The sequence below is a fragment of the Pan troglodytes genome, chromosome 23 (genome assembly GCF_028858775.2).
Source record: "Pan troglodytes isolate AG18354 chromosome 23, NHGRI_mPanTro3-v2.0_pri, whole genome shotgun sequence".
In the NCBI taxonomy this organism is placed as follows: Eukaryota; Metazoa; Chordata; class Mammalia; order Primates; family Hominidae; genus Pan; species Pan troglodytes.
Window position 1 is genome coordinate 21,564,266 of NC_086016.1, and position 18,312 is coordinate 21,582,577.

Here is an 18,312-nt window from a genome sequence, read left to right on the forward strand (position 1 = left end):
TATCAAGAAGAAAAAAAAATAACAAATGCTGGTGAGGTTGCAGAGAAAAGAGAACTCTTATACACTCTTGGTGGGAAAGTGCACCCATCTGGTACCATAAACTAGCCCAACTACAATAGAGAACAGCACGGAGGGTTCTCATAAAAACTGCACATAGAAATACCATACCATCTAGCAACTCCATGACTGGGCATTAATCCAAAGGAAGGAAGTCCGTTTATCAAAGACACATCTGCACCCTTATGTTTACCGCAGCACTATTCACTAGCCAAGACATGGAATCAACCTAGGTGTTCAACAGCAGAGGAATGGATAAAGAAAAGTTGGTACATATACACAATGAATACTATTCAGCCATTAAAAAAAAAAAAAAGAAATCCTGTCATTCATGGCAACATAAATGGAACTGGAGAAAAATATGTTAAGTGAAATGAGCCAGGAACAGAAAGGTTATTTATTTATTTATTTTTCACTTATTTATTTATTTATTGAGACAGAGTCTTGCTCTGTTGCCCAGGCTGGAGTGCAATGGCATGATCTTGGCTCACTGCAACTTCTGCCTCCTGGGTTCAAGCAATTCTCCCACCTCAGCCTCTCAAGAAGCTGGGATTACAGGAGCGTGCCACCATGCCTGGCTAATTTTTGCATTTTTAGTAATGACGGGGTTTCACCGTGTTAGCCAGGTTGGTCTCAAACTCCTTACCTCATGATCTGCCCGCCTCAGCCTCCCAAAGTGCTGGGATTATAGGCATGAGCCACTGTGCCCGGCTGATGTTTTATTTTTTAGAGATGGGGTCTCACAATGTTGCCCAGGCTGGTCTCAAACTTCTGGGTTCAAGTGATCCTCCTGCCTCACCCTCCCAAAGTGCTGGGATTTCAGGGAGGAGCCACCACACACAGGTGAGACAGAAAGTTAAACACCATATGTTCTTATTCATACGTAGCAGCTTAAAAAAGTTGATCTTGGCTGGGTGCAGTGGCTCATGCCTGTAATCCCAGCACTTTGGGAGGCCGAGGCGGGTGGATCACGAGGTCAGGAGATCAAGACCATCCTGGCTAACACGGTGAAACTCCATCTCTACTAAAAATACAAAAAAAAAAAAAAATAATAATACTAATTAGCCAGGTGTGGTGGCGGGCACCTGTAGTCCCAGCTACTCGGGAGGCTGAGGCAGGAGAATGGTGTGAACCCGGGAGGTGGAGCTTGCGTGAGCTGAGATTGCGCCACTGCACTCCAGCCTGGGAAACAGAGCGAGACTCCATCTCAAAAAACAAACCAGGAGCATTTCCTGGACGAGACATCTCGGCCTGCGGGGCCAGTTCCTCCTACCAGCTTCCTGCTGCCACCTCGGCTTCCATCAGAGGGACGCTCAGGATGGCGCAGGGGCCCGGAGACACTGTGAAGAGTCCAGGGGAATGAGGAGGGGCTGGGCCGGGCAGCGTCAGGCCCAGCGCAGGTTAGCGCTTCTCACGCCTGAGCAGAGATCAGCTACTGCCACTGCGGGGAGGACAGAAGGACCCAGGCTCCCCAGCCTCCCTCTGCACCAGGAGTGTAGGAAACTATTTAAAAATAATAATAATGCTCTCCCTCTCCCTCTCCCTCTCCCCACGGTCTCCGTCTCCTTCTCCCTCTCCCCACGGTCTCCCTCTCCCTCTCTTTCCACAGTCTCCCTCTGATGCCGAGCCGAAGCTGGACGGTACTGCTGCCATCTCGGCTCACTGCAACCTCCCTGCCTGATTCTCCTGCCTCAGCCTGCCGAGTGCCTGCGATTGCAGGTGCGCGCCGCCACGCCTGACTGGTTTTCGTATTTTTTTGGTGGAGACGGGGTTTCGCTGTGTTGGCCGGGCTGGTCTCCAGCTCCTAACCGCGAGTGGTCTGCCAGCCTCGGCCTGCCGAGGTGCTGGGATTGCAGACGGAGTCTGGTTCACTCAGTGCTCAATGGTGCCCAGGCTGGAGTGCAGTGGCGTGATCTCGGCTCGCTACAACCTCCACCTCCCAGCAGCCTGCCTTGGCCTCCCAAAGTGCCGAGATTGCAGCCTCTGCCCGGCCGCCACCCCGTCTGGGAGGTGAGGAGCGTCTCTGCCTGGCCGCCCATCATCTGGGACATGAGGAGCCCCTCTGCCTGGCTGCCCAGTCTGGAAAGTGAGGAGCGTCTCTGCCCGGCCGCCCATCGTCTGAGATGTGGGGAGCGCCTCTGCCCCGCCGCCCCATCTGGGATGTGGGGAGCGCCTCTACCCGGCCGCGACCCCGTCTGGGAGGTGAGGAGCGTCTCTGCCCGGCCGCCCCGTCTGAGAAGTGAGGAGACCCTCCGCCTGGCAACCGCCCCGTCTGAGAAGTGAGGAGCCCCTCCGCCCGGCAGCCGCCCTGTCTGGGAAGTGAGGAGCGTCTCCGCACGGCAGCCACACCGTCCGGGAGGGAGGTGGGGGGGTGAGCCCCCCGCCCAGCCAGCCGCCCCATCCGGAAGGTGAGGGGCGCCTCTGCCCGGCCGCCCCTACTGGGAAGTGAGGAGCCCCTCTGCCTGGCCACCACCCCGTCTGGGAGGTGTACCCAACAGCTCATTGAGAACGGGCCATGATGACAATGGCGGTTTTGTGGAATAGAAAGGGGGGAAAGGTGGGGAAAAGATTGAGAAATCGGATGGTTGCCGTGTCTGTGTAGAAAGAGGTAGACATGGGAGACTTTTCATTTTGTTCTGTACTAAGAAAAATTCTTATCCTGTTGATCTGTGACCTTACCCCCAACCCTGTGCTCTCTGAAACATGTGCTGTGTCCACTCAGGGTTAAATGGATTAAGGGCGATGCAAGATGTGCTTTGTTAAACAGATGCTTGAAGGCAGCATTCTCCTTAAGAGTCATCACCACTCCCTAATCTCAAGTACCCAGGGACACAAACACTGCGGAAGGCCGCAAGGTCCTCTGCGTAGGAAAACCAGAGACCTTTGTTCACTTGTTTATCTGCTGACCTTCCCTCCACTATTGTCCTATGACCCTGCCAAATCCCCCTCTTCGAGAAACACCCAAGAATGATCAGTAAAAAAAAAAAAAAAAAAAAAAAAGGGAGGGATCACAAAGGATCATAAGGAACCCTTTGGGGGTAATGGGTATGTTCACTATCTTGACTGTGGTGATAGCTTCATGGGTGGATACATACATCAAATCTTATCAAATTGTACACTTAAATATGTGCAATAAATGGCTTTATATCTCAATAAAGCCATTTTATTTTTTATGAAAAAATAATAATAATAATAATAAGAAGAAGTATGGAATAGAACTTGCAGATCTAACCCAACCAAGTTTTCATTCTTTTTCCTTTTCCTTTCTTTTTTTAAATGTCTTTTTCTCTTATATTATGCTCGCCTGACAGAAGATTTTATGTTCCATCCTCACATGGAAATTTAAATGTAATCATGATGGTCACAAATTTAGAAACTGTATTTACTTTATTTTGCCTAAGAATGCTGGGGTAACATTAATTTTTCAGTGGTGCCTTCTGAATCTTAACGTTGATTACCTTTTATTTGAGTCTATTAACTAAACTGTAGTAAGTAATAATAATAAATTCTTGATTTGCATAGGGCTTAACAGTTTACAAAGGGCATGTATTCATTCGTTTAACCGATAAATGTGTGTTGAGCTACACGTTGTGCTATATTTTTTGCTAGCCTTGGGAGATAAAATTAATAAAAGAAAGTATTGGCCGGGTGCTTTGGCTCACTCCTGTAATCCCAGCACTTTGGGAGGCCGAGGCGGGCGGATCACGAGGTCAGAAGTTCGAGACCAGCCTGGCCAACATAGTGAAACCCCATCTCTACTAAAAATACAGAAATTAGCCGGGCATGGTGGCACGCGCCTGTAGTCCTGGCTACTCAGGAGGCTGAGTAAGGAGAATCACTTGAACTTGGGAGGCGGAGGTTGTGGTGGTGAGCCGAGATCTCACCACTGCACTCCAGCCTGGGCAACAGAGCGAGACTCAAAAAAACAACAAAAAAAGAAAGTGTTGATCTCTTCTCTCAGGAAACTTTCAGTCTGGCTTCATAAAATCCTCACACACTCTCATAAAGTATATACCTCTTAAGTCTTCTATAAGCCTGCTACCCCAAAGTGACCACTATCTGAATTTTGTGTTATTCATTTTATGCAATTTTATGAACAATATACATTTTAGTGTTGCCTGTTTCTTTTTTTTTGTATATATATGCTAGCATAAGTTTTCATCTGTGCCTTGCTTTTTAATTTATATGTATATTTTCCTATTTTTCCATGTTGCTTTGCATAGCAATAGTGATTTTATGTGCCTTTAGAAGTAGTATTGTATGTATGTTTCCTGGGTTAGACCAGTGTCTTCAACGGTTAGAAGAGCAGGCTCAGACTACCTGTGTAACGTTGGGCAAGTATCTTAACCTCTCTGATTCCTCTGTTACTTAGAGATAATAACATGGCAGTGAAATCCATGTTGTTCTTTGAATGTAATAATAAAGTAGGTAAAGTTATATTAAGAACAATAAAAACATTACAAAAGACAAAACAAAAAACAAAAAAAGATAAATAAAAAATAAGTAATAAAAATAAAAAACAATAAAAATTAAAAATTAAAAAGTATATTTAAAAAGAGGTAGATCTATATGCACTGACCTGGACATATCTCTAACAGATCTTATTTAGGGAAAAAAATCATTCAAGTTTATCACATCACATATACAATGATACTGTGTAAACTTAAATTCCCACAAAAATGAAACTATGTAATTTTTTTTGTTTTGTTTCATTTTGTTGTTGTTTTTTAGTGAGACAGAGTCTCACTCTGTTACCCAGGCTGGAGTGCAGTGGCATGAACATGGCTCACTGCAGCCTCGACTTCCCGGGTTCAAGCAATCCTCCCACTTCAGCCTCACAAGGAGCTGGGACCACAAGTGTGCACCACCACGCCTGCCTAATTTTTGTATTTTTCTGTAGAGATGGGGTTTTGCCATGTTGCCTAGGCTGGTCTCAAACTCTTAGGCTCAAGCAATCCTCTGCCTTGGCCTCCTAAAGTGCTGGGATTACAGGTGTGAGCCACCTGGCCAAAACTATGCACTTTTTTAAATTTTTTTTTTGAGACAGAGTCTCGTTCTGTCGCCAAGCTGGAGTGCAGTGGCAGGATCTCAATTCACTGCAAGCTCCGCCTCCCGGGTTCAAGCGATTCTACCTCAGCCTCCTGAGTAGCTGGGACTACAGGCGTGTGCCACCACACCCAGCTAACTTTTGTATTTTTAGTAGAGATGGGTTTCACCATGTTTGCCAGGCTGGTCTCGAACTCCTGACCTTATGATCCACCCACCTGAGCCTCCCAAAGTGCTGGGATTACAGGCGTGACCCACCGCGCCCAGCCGCAACTATGTACTTTTATGTTTATTTTTATGAATACAAATGGACCGATAAAAGTCTAAGGCATAGATGCCAAACTGATATCTATTATTGCCTATGTGTAGGAGACTCTGGGATTTACTGGGAGAGACATCAGGGATTTTTCACTTTCTTTGTATTCTGTACTTTTTCTATATTTCACGACTTTCTATATTGTTTGAAACTTTACAACATAAATGTATTTACATCTTACCTACAAAATTATTATTCCTTTAATGAACAGTTGTAGCTTATATATAATTCCTTCAGAATAAATAAATAAAAGAAAGGAAGAACATGGGGGAAAAGCTATACAAAGAGACACACTTGAAAACACTGTAGATAACTCAAAATGTAATTTTTTTTTTTTTTTTTTTTTTTGAGATGGAGTCTCACTCTGTTGCCGCCCAGGCTGGAGTGCTGTGGCGCAATCTCGGCTCACTGCAACCTCCGCCTCCCAGGTTCATGACATTCTCCTGCCTCAGCCTCCCAAGTAGCTGGGATTACAGGCGCCCCCCCACCATGCCCGGCTAATTTTTTGTATTTTTAGTAGAGACGGGATTTCACTGTGTTAGCCAAGATGGTCTCGATCTCCTGACCTTGTGATCTGCCCACCTTGGTCTCCCAAAGTGCTGGAATTAACAGGTGTGAGCTACCGTGGCTGGCCTCAAAATGTAATTTTAAGGAATATTCAAGTAAGCCACAGGAAAGCAGGGAAAAGTAAAGAGAAATGAACAAAAAGAGACACAACAAACAAAAAAATAAAAATAAAATAGCACTCTTGGGCCAGGCGCAGTGGTTCATGCCTATAATCTGAGCACTTTGGGAGGTGGAGGTGGGCAGATTACTTGAGGCCGGGAGTTTGAGACCAGCCTGGCCAACATTGCAAAACCCCATCTCTACTAAACATACAAAAACTAGCCAGGCATGGTGGTGCCCACCTGTAATCCCAGCTACTGGGGTACCTGAGGCATGAGAATCGCTTGAACCCAGGAGGCCAGGAGGCAGAGGTTGCAGTGAGCTGAGATCACACCACTGCACTTCAGCCTCTGACAGAGCAAGCAAGTAGGCAGGCAGGCAGAGAGAAAGGAAGAAAAGAAGGAGAGACGGAGAGAGGGAGGGTGGAGGGGGGTGCGAGGGAGGAAGGAGGGAAGGAAGGAGGGAAGGAAGGAAGGAAGGAAGGAAGGAATAATTACTAGAACAAAGACATTACATAATGATGAAAGGGTCAATTCACCAAGAAGACACAGGAATTCTAAATATATAGGCACCAAACAACAGAGCTTCAAAATATGTGAAGCAAAACTGATAAAACTAAATGGAGATATAGATAAATGAACAATTGTAGTTGAAGCTTCAACATTTCTCTCTCAAAAATTGATAGAAAAAGTAGACAGAAAATCAACAAGAAGACAGAATCTCAACACCATCAACTAACAGGATTTACTCCACATTTACAGAGCACTACCTAACAGCAGTGGATACACATTCTTTTCTAGTGCCCACAGAACCAACCATATCTTGGGCCATATAGAAACCTCAAAATCAATGAAACCAAAAGTTGGTTCTTTGAAAAGTTCAACAAAATTGACAAATCTTTAGCTAGATTGGCCTAAAAAGAGGGAGGAAACCCAAATTACCTAAATCCGGAATGAAAGAAGAGATATCACTTGTGGGCTTACACAAATAAGAGTGATTTTATTTATTTATTCTACTTTATTTTATTTTTTTGAGAGGGAGTCTCACTCTGTCGCCTAGGCTGGAATACAGTGGTGTGATCTCAGCTCACTGCAACCTCCACCTCCTGGGTTCAGGTGACTCTCCTGCCTCAGCCTCCCGAGTAGCTGGGATTACAGGTGCCCACCAACATGCTGGGCTAATTTTTGTATTTTTAGTAGACACGGGGTTTCACCATGTTGGCCAGGCTGATCTCGAACTCCTGACCTCAGGTGATCCACTGGCCTTGGCCTCCCAAAGGGCTGGGATTACAGATGTGAGCCACAACACCTGACCAAAATAGTGATTTTAGAGGAATACTATGAACAGTTGTATGCCAACAAATTAGTTAACCTAGATGAAATTGACCAATTCTTAGAAACATAGACTACCAAACCTGACTCAAAAAGAAATAGAAAATCTGAATAGATCTATAACAAGCAAATATAATACAAAAAATTAGCCAGGCATGGTGGAAGATGCTTGTAATCCCAGCTACTCGGGAGGTTGAGGCAGGAGAATCACTTGAACCCAGGAGGTGGAGGTTCCAGTGAGTCAAGATCGCACCATTGCACTCCAGTCTGGGCAACAAGAGTGAAACTCCATCTCAAAAACAAACAAGCAAACAAACAACAACAAAAAACACAAGCAAATATAACAAACAAACGGATTGAGTTAGGAAAAAGAAAAAAAAGTCCGACAAAGAAAAGTCTAGGACCAGATGGCTTCACTGGTAAATTCTACCAATTTTTTTTTTTTTTTCGATGAAGTCTCGCTCTGTTGCCCGGGCTGGAGTGCAGTGGCGCAATCTCAGCTCACTGCAACCTCCACCTTCCGGGTTCACGCCATTCTCCTGCCTCAGCCTCCCAAGTAGCTGGGATTACAGGTGTCTGCAACCATGCCCGGCTAATTTTTGTATCTTTAGTACAGACAGGGTTTCGCCATGTTGGCCAGGCTGGTCTCGAACTCCTGACTTCATGTGATCCACCCGCCTCGGCCTCCCAAAGTGGTGGGATTACAGGTGTCAGCTATGGCGCCCGGCCCTATCAAATGTTTTAAAAAGAACTAGCACCAATCCATCTCAAACTCTCTTACGAAAAAGAAAAAAAAGAAAGAGGGAATTCAATCCATTCTATGAAACCAATATTACTTTGACACCAAAAGTAAAGCAAAAAAAAAAAAGAAGAAGAAAGGAAAAAGAGAGAGGAAACTACAGACCAATATCCCACATGAATATAGATGCAAACATTCTTAACATTTTATAAAATAAATTCAGCCGTATATAAAAATAATTATACACCATGATCAAGTGGGATTTATTCCTAGAATACAAGCTTGGTTCAACTTCCAAAGATCAATCAATGTATACCAATGTAAGCTAAAGAAGAAAAATCACACGATTATATTAATTGACACAAAAGAAGCATTTGATGAAATTCAACACCCATTCATGATAAAAGCTGCTGGTAACCAGTAATAGAAACTTCCTCAACTTGATAAACAGTGTCTACAAAAAACCTACAGCTAAAAATTATACTTAATAGTGGAAAGCTGAATACTTTTCTGTGAAAATTAGGGACAAGGCAAAAATTCCGCCTTCGCTACTTTTACTCAGTATAGTGCTGGAAGTTCCAGACATCACAGAAAGGGGAGAAAAGGAAAGAGATAGAGATCAGAAAGGAAAAACCAAAGCTGTTTCTATTTGCAGATGACATAAATCAATTCCCATGGAATCTTTTAAAAAGCCTTAGAACCAACAAATGAGTTTAGCAAGATACAAGGATTCAAGATCAACATATAAAAAACAATTGCTATTTCTATGTACTAGCAATGAGCACATGAAAACCAAAATAAAAAATAATATCATTTGCAATCACTCAAAAAATGAACTAGGTGTAAATCTAACCAAATATGGGTTTGTATGGATAAGGACTTGAATGCTGAAAACTACAAAACCCTGGTGAAAGAAATCAAAGAAGATGTAAATAAATAGAGAGGCATGGCCTGTTAATGGACTGGAAAACTCAACATGGTGAAGATGTGAATAGTTCGATTCCTTTCAAAATTCTAGAAAGATTTCTTGGCCAGGCACGGTGGCTCATACCTGTAATCCCAGCACTTTGGGAGGCTGAGGAGGGCAGATCATGAGGTCAGGAGTTTGAGACCAGCCTGACCAACATGGTGAAACCCCGACTCTACTAAAAATACAAAAATCAGCTGGGCGTGGTTGTGCGTGCCTGTAGTCCCAGCTACTGGGGAGGCTGAGACAGGAGAATCACTTGAACCTGGGAGGCAGAGGTTGCAGTGAGCCAAGATCACGCCACTGCACTCCAGCCTGGACAACAAAGCGAGACTCTGTCTCAAAAAAAAAAAAAAAAAAGAAAAAGAAAGATTTCTTATAGATATAGGCAAGATTATTCTAAAATTTATAAGAAAAAGCAAAAGAATTAAAATAGTTAAAACAATTCCAAAAAAGAAGAATAAAGTGGGAAGAGTCACTCTACCAAATTTCAAGATTTGTATAGACTGTTTGGCATTGGTGAAGGGATAGATACATTTGTTCAATGAAACAGCCTAGAGAACCCAGAAACAGCCCCATACAAGTATAGCTGGCTGATTTTTGACAAGCATGTACAAGCAATTCAATGATACAAAGGAATCGAAACCAGGAACTCAAACAGACATTTGTACCTCAATGTTCATAGCAGCATCATTCACAACACCCCAAAGGTGGAAAAACCCAAATGTCCATCAGTGAATAGCAAGATAAACAAATAACCAAACCTAAAAGTGGCATATCCATACAATGGAACTTTATTCAGCCTTAAAAAGAAAGAAGATTCCAGTACATGCCACAACATAGATGAACCTTAAAGACATGATACCAGGTGAAATAAACCAAACACAAAAGGACAAATACCGTATGATTCCACTGACATGAGGGAGAGGCCTGGAGTAGTCAAATTCATGGAGACAGAAAGTGGAATGGGGATTGCCGGGGTGGGGGTGGGGCAGAGTGCAAAATAGGGCTTTTCTGTATCTATTGAAATTTTGTTGCTGTTGTTGTTTTATTCTGTTAATGTCGTGATTCACACTATGTAATTTTATATCAACCCTGTATTTTTGCGATAAACCCAACTTAGTCATGATGATTTATGTTGTTTTTTTCTTTTTTGAGACGGAGTCTCACTCTGTCGCCCAGGCTGGAGCCATCTCGGTTCACTGCAACCTTCACCTCTCGGGTTGAAGAGATTCTCCTGCCTCAGCCTCCGAGTATCTGGGATTACAGTCGCGTGCCACCACTCTGCCTCGCTAATTTCTGTATTTTTAATAGAGACGGGGTTTTACCATGTCGGCCAGACTGGTCTTGAACTGCTGACCTCAGGTGATCCACCTGCCTCGGCCTCCCAAAGTGCTGGGATTACAGGCGTGAGCCACCGCGCCCAGCCAATTTCTGTATTTTTAATAGAGACGGGGTTTTACCATGTTGGCCAGGCTGGTCTTGAACTCCTGACCTCAGGTGATCTGCCTGCCTCGGCCTCCCAAAGTGTTGGGATTACAGGCGCGAGCCACCGCGCCTGGTCGATTTATCTTTTTTATACATTATTGGATTCAGTTTGCATCTCTGTTCATGAGTGAAATTTACCAGTAATTTTATTTTTTTGTCCTGTTCTTGTTCAGTTTGTATGTCAAGATTACGTTAGTTTTGTAAAACTGAAGTGAAAGTGTTTCTCACTTTTCTATTCTCTGAAATAATTTGTACAAGGTTGGAATTATCTGTTTTTTGAAAGGCAGAATTTGCTTGCAAAGTTATTTTAACATTTTTGGGGGAGGAGGGGAATATTTTAAATTACTGATTACATTTCTGTAATTGTTGTTAAGACAATTGAGGTTTATTTCTTTTTTATTCCATTAAAAGAAACCTGTGTTTTTCCAAGAAATTATCCAGTTCATCTGTTTTCAAACTTGTTGGCATAAAGTTGATATAAGAGCCTCTTATATTTTCATATACTTGCTGACACACCCATGTTAAATCTGTTTTGTCCTGGTGTTTTTTATTTGTGCATCCTCTCTTCTTCTTGTTAATACTTCCAGAAGCTTGGCTTTATATTTGTATTTCCAACAAATCAATGTTTGACTTTGCTGCCTTAAATTTTATTTAATCTGATATTGACCAAATTAACAATTTTTCTCTTGGTTAGTCTTTGCACAGTATATCTTTCTTTCCCTTGACATTCAATTTTTCTTTTTCTTTCTTTTTCTTTTCTTTTTTTTTTTGAGTCAGGGTCTCTGTCACGGAAGCTGGAGTGCAGTGATGCAATCATAGCTCACTGCAGCCTCCAACTCCTGGGCTTAAGTGATCCTCCCAACTCAGCCTCCCAAGTAGCCAAGACCACAGGTGAAACACCACCACACCAAACTTCTTTTTCTTTTGCAGAGACAGGGTCTCACCATGTTGCCCAGGCTGGTCTTGAACTCCTGCCTCAAGCAATCTTCTGCCTTGGTCTCCCAAAGTGCTGGGATTACAGGTGTGAGCCATCACATCCAGCCCATTTGGGTTTATTTGTGACATTTTCTGCCCAGCTCTCCCACTCATTCCTCCTTTCTTGCATCTTTTGGGTGAGAGAGAGAGAATGTGTCTTTTTTTTTTTTGAGATGGAGTCTCGCTGTGTCACCAGGCTGGAGTGCAGTGGCAAAATTTCGGCTCACTGCAACCTCTGCCTCCCGGGTTCAAGCAATTCTCCTGCCTCAGCCTCCTGAGTAGCTGGGACTACAGGCACACGCCACCATGCCCAGTTAATTTTTGTATTTTTAGTAGAGACAGGGTTTCACCATGTTGGCCAAGCTGGTCTTGAACTCCTGACCTCAAGTGATCCACTCGCCTCAGCCTCCCAAAGTGTTGGGATTACAGGCGTGAGCCACCGCACCCGGCCACGTGTGTGTCTTTTATTCCCTGCTTTCCCTTCTGCCTGTTTGGCACTTATAACTACTGTGCCTATTTCATGGATGCCCTCCAAAGTTAATGTCTGAGGTTAATGTTTTTCCCTCCTCCCATTCCAATGGGTATTCTCCCAATACCAGAGCCTTAGCATGTGTCACCTGCTACCAGCTCACATGCTATTGTTGCCCAGCGCACGTGCTGGGTGTGACTGGTGTGCAGAGTCCAACGGGAGGGCTGGGAGAAGGCCCCCGACCTCCCTGCCCTCTCAGACTGTGGCCGCACCCAGCTTGCCAGACGGAGAGCCCAGGAGCAGGAAGCTGGTGTAAACACAGGGCGGGCACCCACACTGTTCCCAGGAGCCAGTCCTTAGATCCTATCTGGCTCTCACCCTGCCTTTGTCAAGCCCTCAGGACTTGGCCCCCAGGTCTGATCTGGGTGGGCGTTTGTCCAAACAAGAAGTGAGCCAGAGCTGGACATCCAGGACCAGACCATACCACACAGAGGGCATGGGGACACTCTCCCAGGGCCTGCAGCCCTTCCCGGGGCTGCTCTTGGCAGCCCAGGCACCCTGGAGGATATGCAGTGCCTCTCTGCCCACCCACACCCCTCTGGGGCTGGCAGGGCCTGGAGTGTGCGTGGGCATGCAGACACATACACATCTAGCCCTTGGCTCTCCTCATTGGACCCCTTCAGACACTCCTTTCTCTTCACACTTTTATGGAAAAGGCACAAGTGGGGATGTCCTGCCCTGTGACTGGCCTTGGCTGGCCTGGCCCCTGTAGCACACGCTGGTGGAAGGAACGTCCGCAGTGCAGAAGGCGCTGCTGCAGACCGTGGGCTCACCCGTTCTCATTCCACCTGCAGGCGGACCAAGCCTGGGGTGGCGGGGACAGGCCCCACAGACTGAAGTGACAGGGGATGGAGAAGGGCTGGGACAGAGGGGACACAGCCACCTACCTGGCAAGCTAAGAGGTCGGGAAGAGTAGCTGCCACTTACGTGGGTTTAGACAAACAAGCAGGAGTTCACCAGGGTGAAGGGAAACGGGAGACCTGGCTAAAAGCAGGAAAAAGTACCAGCATGGGAGGGGGGGCAACAGCAGAACCCCAGGGAGGGTCAGATGGGGTGCAGCGCCGGGAGGCCAGCCAGTTCCCTGGAAGAGAGTTTGCAGGACTAAAGCCTAGAGCCTAGATTGCTGCAAAGTTTCCCAGAAGCGGCTGTTGAACAATAGTCACGGCTGGGCACGGTGGCTCACGCCTGTAATCCCAGCACTTTGGGAGGCCGAGGCGGGCGGATCACAAGGTCAGGAGATTGAGACCATCCTGGCTAACATGGTGAAACCCTGTCTCTACTAAAAATACAACAAAAATTAGCTGGGCATGGTGGCAGGCGCCTGCGGTCCCAGCTACTTGGGAGGCTGAGGCAGGAGAATGGCATGAACCTGGGAGTTGGAGCTTTTAGTGAGCCGAGATTGCGCCACTGCACTCCAGCCTGGGCGACAGAGCAAAACTCTGTCTCAAAAAAAACAACAATAGTCACACGGCCACATCTAGCTGGGAGGAAAGGTGAAATATGTTTTAGCTGGGTGGCCACGACTTGTGAAACATGAGGCCTGTATTTTTGCTGGGGCAGTGAGCATCCTTGGCCACATGCTGGGCTCCAGGGGGACGGCCAGGGGCATTGGCCAGGGAAGGAGCCCAGGAGAGCAAACAGAACCTGCATACTCACTCCCCTCCCTCCCAGTCCCATTTAATCTAACTGTGAAGACAGTGAAAACTAATAAGCCCACAGTAAGAGGGGAAATACTCGAGACTGCCATCAGTTGACCAGAAATTTTGGAAGAGTTTGAAGAATTTTTGGGAGACAGGAAGCAGATAGGATCAGGGCATAGTTAAGGGCACCCAGGCAGAAGCCACGGCCCTGAAGGAGCCCCCGGCAAGGGCAGGGATGGCTGCAGTTGCCAGCTTTAGCCCTGAGAGCAGCTTTGTGAGGCAGGCAGAGCAGTTCCCGGGAGGGCCCACCACAGTGGTCAGGGAGGCAGCAAACTGGCTCCGCCGTGCAACTTTGGGCAGAAAGGCAGGTCCTGCCAGGAAAGAAACCAAGCAGAGTCGGTTAAAGGAGGTCTCCTGGTGGTCCTAGAGTGTTGTGGGGGAGGTTACGAACAGGTCTCCCACACACCTGGTGGGAGTGTGAGGTGACACAACCACTTGGAAAACAGTTCCCCAGTATCTCACAAAGCAGAACGGGTGCGTAGCCCATGAGCCAGAAAACAAGGACCCGTGTGTGCCAGAGTAGTGATACGAGAATATCCATGGGAGCATTGCCCTTAATCCCTTAATAGTGCTAACTAGAGTGCACACAAGTGTCCATCAACAATAGGCTGGATGAATGCATTGTGGTATATTCACACAGTGGAATACATGCAATGCAGAGCAACACACAGCTTGTATGAATTTTATAAAGGTAACAGCGGGTGAGAGGCACAAGCCCCTGAACTGTCTACCGTATGATTCTGTGGCAGATTGTATTTTCCAAAGATGCCACCAAATGTAGAGACATTCAAAGATATCACCCATTGGACATTCTCTTTTTCATTTTACTTTTGTAAAAATTGCGGGCGGTGGTGATGGCTGTACAACAATGTGAATATACTATTGCTACTGAACTGCATACTGAAAATGGTTAAGATGAGGCCGGGCGCGTTGGCTCATGCCTGTAATCCCAGCACTTTGGGAGGCCAAGGCAGGTGGATCACTTGAGGTCAGAAGTTTGAGACTAGCCTGGACAATTTAGCAAGACCCTATCTCTACCAAAAAACAACAACAAAAAACACATTTTTTTTTCATTAGCCAGGTGTGGTGGCACATGTCTGTAGTCCCAGGTGTTCAGGAGGTTGAGGCAGGAGGATCACTTGAGCCACGAGGTCAAGGCTGCAGCGAGCTGTGATTGTGTCATTGCGCTCCTGAGTGAGATCCTGTGTCTAAAAAAAGAATGTGGTAAAATATACGTGACATGCACTTTACTTTTTTTTTTTAACGGAGTTTTGCTCTGTCTCCCAGGCTGCAGTGCAGTGGCGCAATCTTGGTTCACTACAGCCTCCACCTCCCAGGTTTAAGCAATTCTCCTGCCTCAGCCTCCCTAGTAACTGGCATTACAGGTGCACACCACTACACCCAGCTAATTTTGTATTTTTAGTAGAGACGGGATTTTGCCATGCTGACCAGGCTGGTCTCGAACTCCTGACCTAAAATGATCCACCTGCCTCAGCCTCCCAAAGTGCTGGGATTACAGGCATGAGCCACTGCGCCCGGCCTCATCTTAACCATTTTCAGTATGCAGTTCAGTAGCAATAGGTACATTCACATTGTTGTGCAGCCATCACCACCGCCCATCTCCAGAACTCTTTTCATCTTGTAAAACTGATACTCCATACCCGCCAAACACTACCTCCCCAGTACCCTCCTGTTCCAGTCCCTGGCAACTATATCTACTCTCTGTCTCTATGAATTTGACTACTCTAGGTACTTCATGTAAGTGGAATCATACATGAGGTATTTGCCCTTTTGTGACTGACTTGTTTCACTAAGCATAATGGCCTCAAAGTTCATATAGTTTGTAGCATGTATCAGTACTTCATGAATTTTTTTTTTTTTTTGAGACAGAGTCTCACTCTGTTGCCCAGGCTGGAGTGCAGTGGTACAGTCTCAGCTCACTGCAACCCCCACCTCCCAGGTTCAAGCAATTCTTCTGCCTCCGCCTCCCGAGTAGCTGGGACTACAGGTGTGCGCCACCATACTGGGCTTTTTTTTTTTTTTTTTTCGTAGAGATGGGGTTTCTCCATGTTGGCCAGGTCTCAAACTCCCAACCTCGAGTGATCCACCCATCTTGACCTCCCAAAGTGCTGGGATGATACAGGCATGAGACACCACACTCAGCCTTGTTGTTGTTGAGACAGGATCTGGCTCTGTCACCCAGGCTGGAGTGCAGTGGCCTGATCATGGCTCACTGCAGCCTTAACCTTCCAGGTTCAATCAATCCTCCCACCTCAGCCTCCCGAGTAGTTGGGACTACGGGTGCACGCCACCATGCCTTGGTAATTTTTTTGTATTTTTTGTAGAGAAAGTTTTGCCATGTTGCCTGGGCTGGTCTCAAACTACTGGGCTCAAGCATCCACCTGCCTCTGCTTCCCTGAATGCTGGGATTACAGGCGTGAGACACCATGCCTGGCCTTTCATTCCATTTTTTTTTTTTTTTTTTTTTTTTTGAGACAGAGTTTTGCTCTTACACCCAGGCTGAAGTGAAGTGGCGCGATCTCTGCTCACTGCAACCTCCGCCCCCCAGGTTCAAGTGATTCTCCTGTCTCAGCCTCCTGAGTAGCTGGGATTACAGGCGCCTGCCACCATGCCCTGCTAATTTTTGTATGTTTAGTAGAGATGGGGTTTCACCATGTTGGCCAGGCTGGTCTTGAACTTCTGACCTCAGGTGATCCACCCGCCTCAACCTCTCAAAGTACAGGCATGAGCCACCGCGCCTGGCCCCTTCATTCCTTTTTAAGGCTGAGTAAAATTCCCCTATATGGTTATATTACATTTGTTTATCCATTCATCAACCGAAAGTCCACTTGGGGCCAGGGATGGTAGCTCGCGCCTGTAATCTCAACACTTTGAGAGGCCAAGGTGGGAGGACCACTTGAGCCCAGGAATTCAAGACCAGCCTGGGCAACATAGCAAGACCCCTTCTCTAAAAAAAAAATTGGCCAGGCATGATGATGCATGCCTGTAGTCCCAGCCACTTGGGAGGCTGAAGTGGGAGGATCGCTTGAGCCTGGGAAGTTGAGGCTGCAGTTAGCAGTGATCGCACCACTGCACTTGAGTCTGGGTGACAGTGAGACTGCCTCAAAAAATGTTTTTAAAAATACAGTTGTATTGGCTGTTGCAAATGATGGTGTCATGAACATGGGTGTACAAGCATGTGCTGCTCTTATGATACAATGCTGATGTGCTCCCCATCAAAAGCTGGGGTCTATATTCCCTCTCCTTGCACCTGGGAAGGTTGTGACAGAAATGATGCTATGTGACTTCCAGGCTAGATCATAAGAGGTGATACAACTTGCTCCTCATCCTCTTTAGTGGCTCACTCTTGGAGCCCAGTCGCCATGTTGTGAGCAACTCAGACCAGACTTAGAGACCACATGTAGATGTTCCAGCTGGCAGCCAGCATCAACTACCAGATAGAGGGAAAGAGTTTTCCAAGCAACCCCAGCCTCTGTGACTATCTGAGCAAGAACCACCCAGGCGAGCCCAGTCAACCCCAGAGCCATGAGAGATGACAGAAATGACTGTTGCTGTTTCAGGCCACTGAGGTTTGGGGTGTTTGGAGTGCAGCCACTACATGCACCCTACAAAGAAGTCTGCCCTGGGATGGGACCCCCCACATTCCACAGCCACCTCCAAACACAGGACCAGAGACCCCAGGATCAGCAGGCCAAAATGACCATAAAGGAAGCCCAAGCTTGCCACCCTGTCAACCAGGAAGTCCCAGATGGGAGATAGTAATGCGAGAACAAAGGAAAACGTAAGCAACCTTGACGATGTGAAATAATAGTAAAGCTGATGGAAACGGGGAGGTAGAGCAGGAAGATTTCTTCATCTTGCACAGTGGGGTCCGTCATAAAATATCTACAGCAATAGAGGTCTGGGGCAGGTTCAGGCTCCACTAGGTGGCTGTAAGGTGGCTTGTTGGACGGACCCGAGTCACTGGTGTCACTAGTCCCTGAAATCACAGCATCTCCACTGCTCTGACAATGACAGGTTTAGAGGTTAGGCCCCAGCCTGCTGGGTATGCATTTCCTTTAGTGCTGGAGATGGACTCAGAATGCGTATGTGACCCTATGTGGGCCAGCAATTGGCCAGTGCAAGATTGCTGGGGATTCTGGGACCGGGGTCCTTATTTTCAAGATACAGCCATGTGAAAAAATGGCTCCTAGCAACACACGAAGAGGGAAACTCCGCACTCCTATTGCTTGGCAGCCATCCTTCCATCACTAAGGGAACCAGCCTTAGGATAAAGCTGAGGGGTGGAGCAATGGAAGGTACTCAGGTCTCTATCACAGTTTTTGTTTGTTTGTTTTTTGAGACAGAGTTTTGCTCTTGTAGCCCAGGCTGGAGTGCAATGGTAGGATCTCAGCTCACTGCAACCTCTGCCTCTTGGGTTCGAGCGATTCTCCTGCCTCAGTCTCCCAAGTAGCTGGAATTACAAGCGCCCACCACC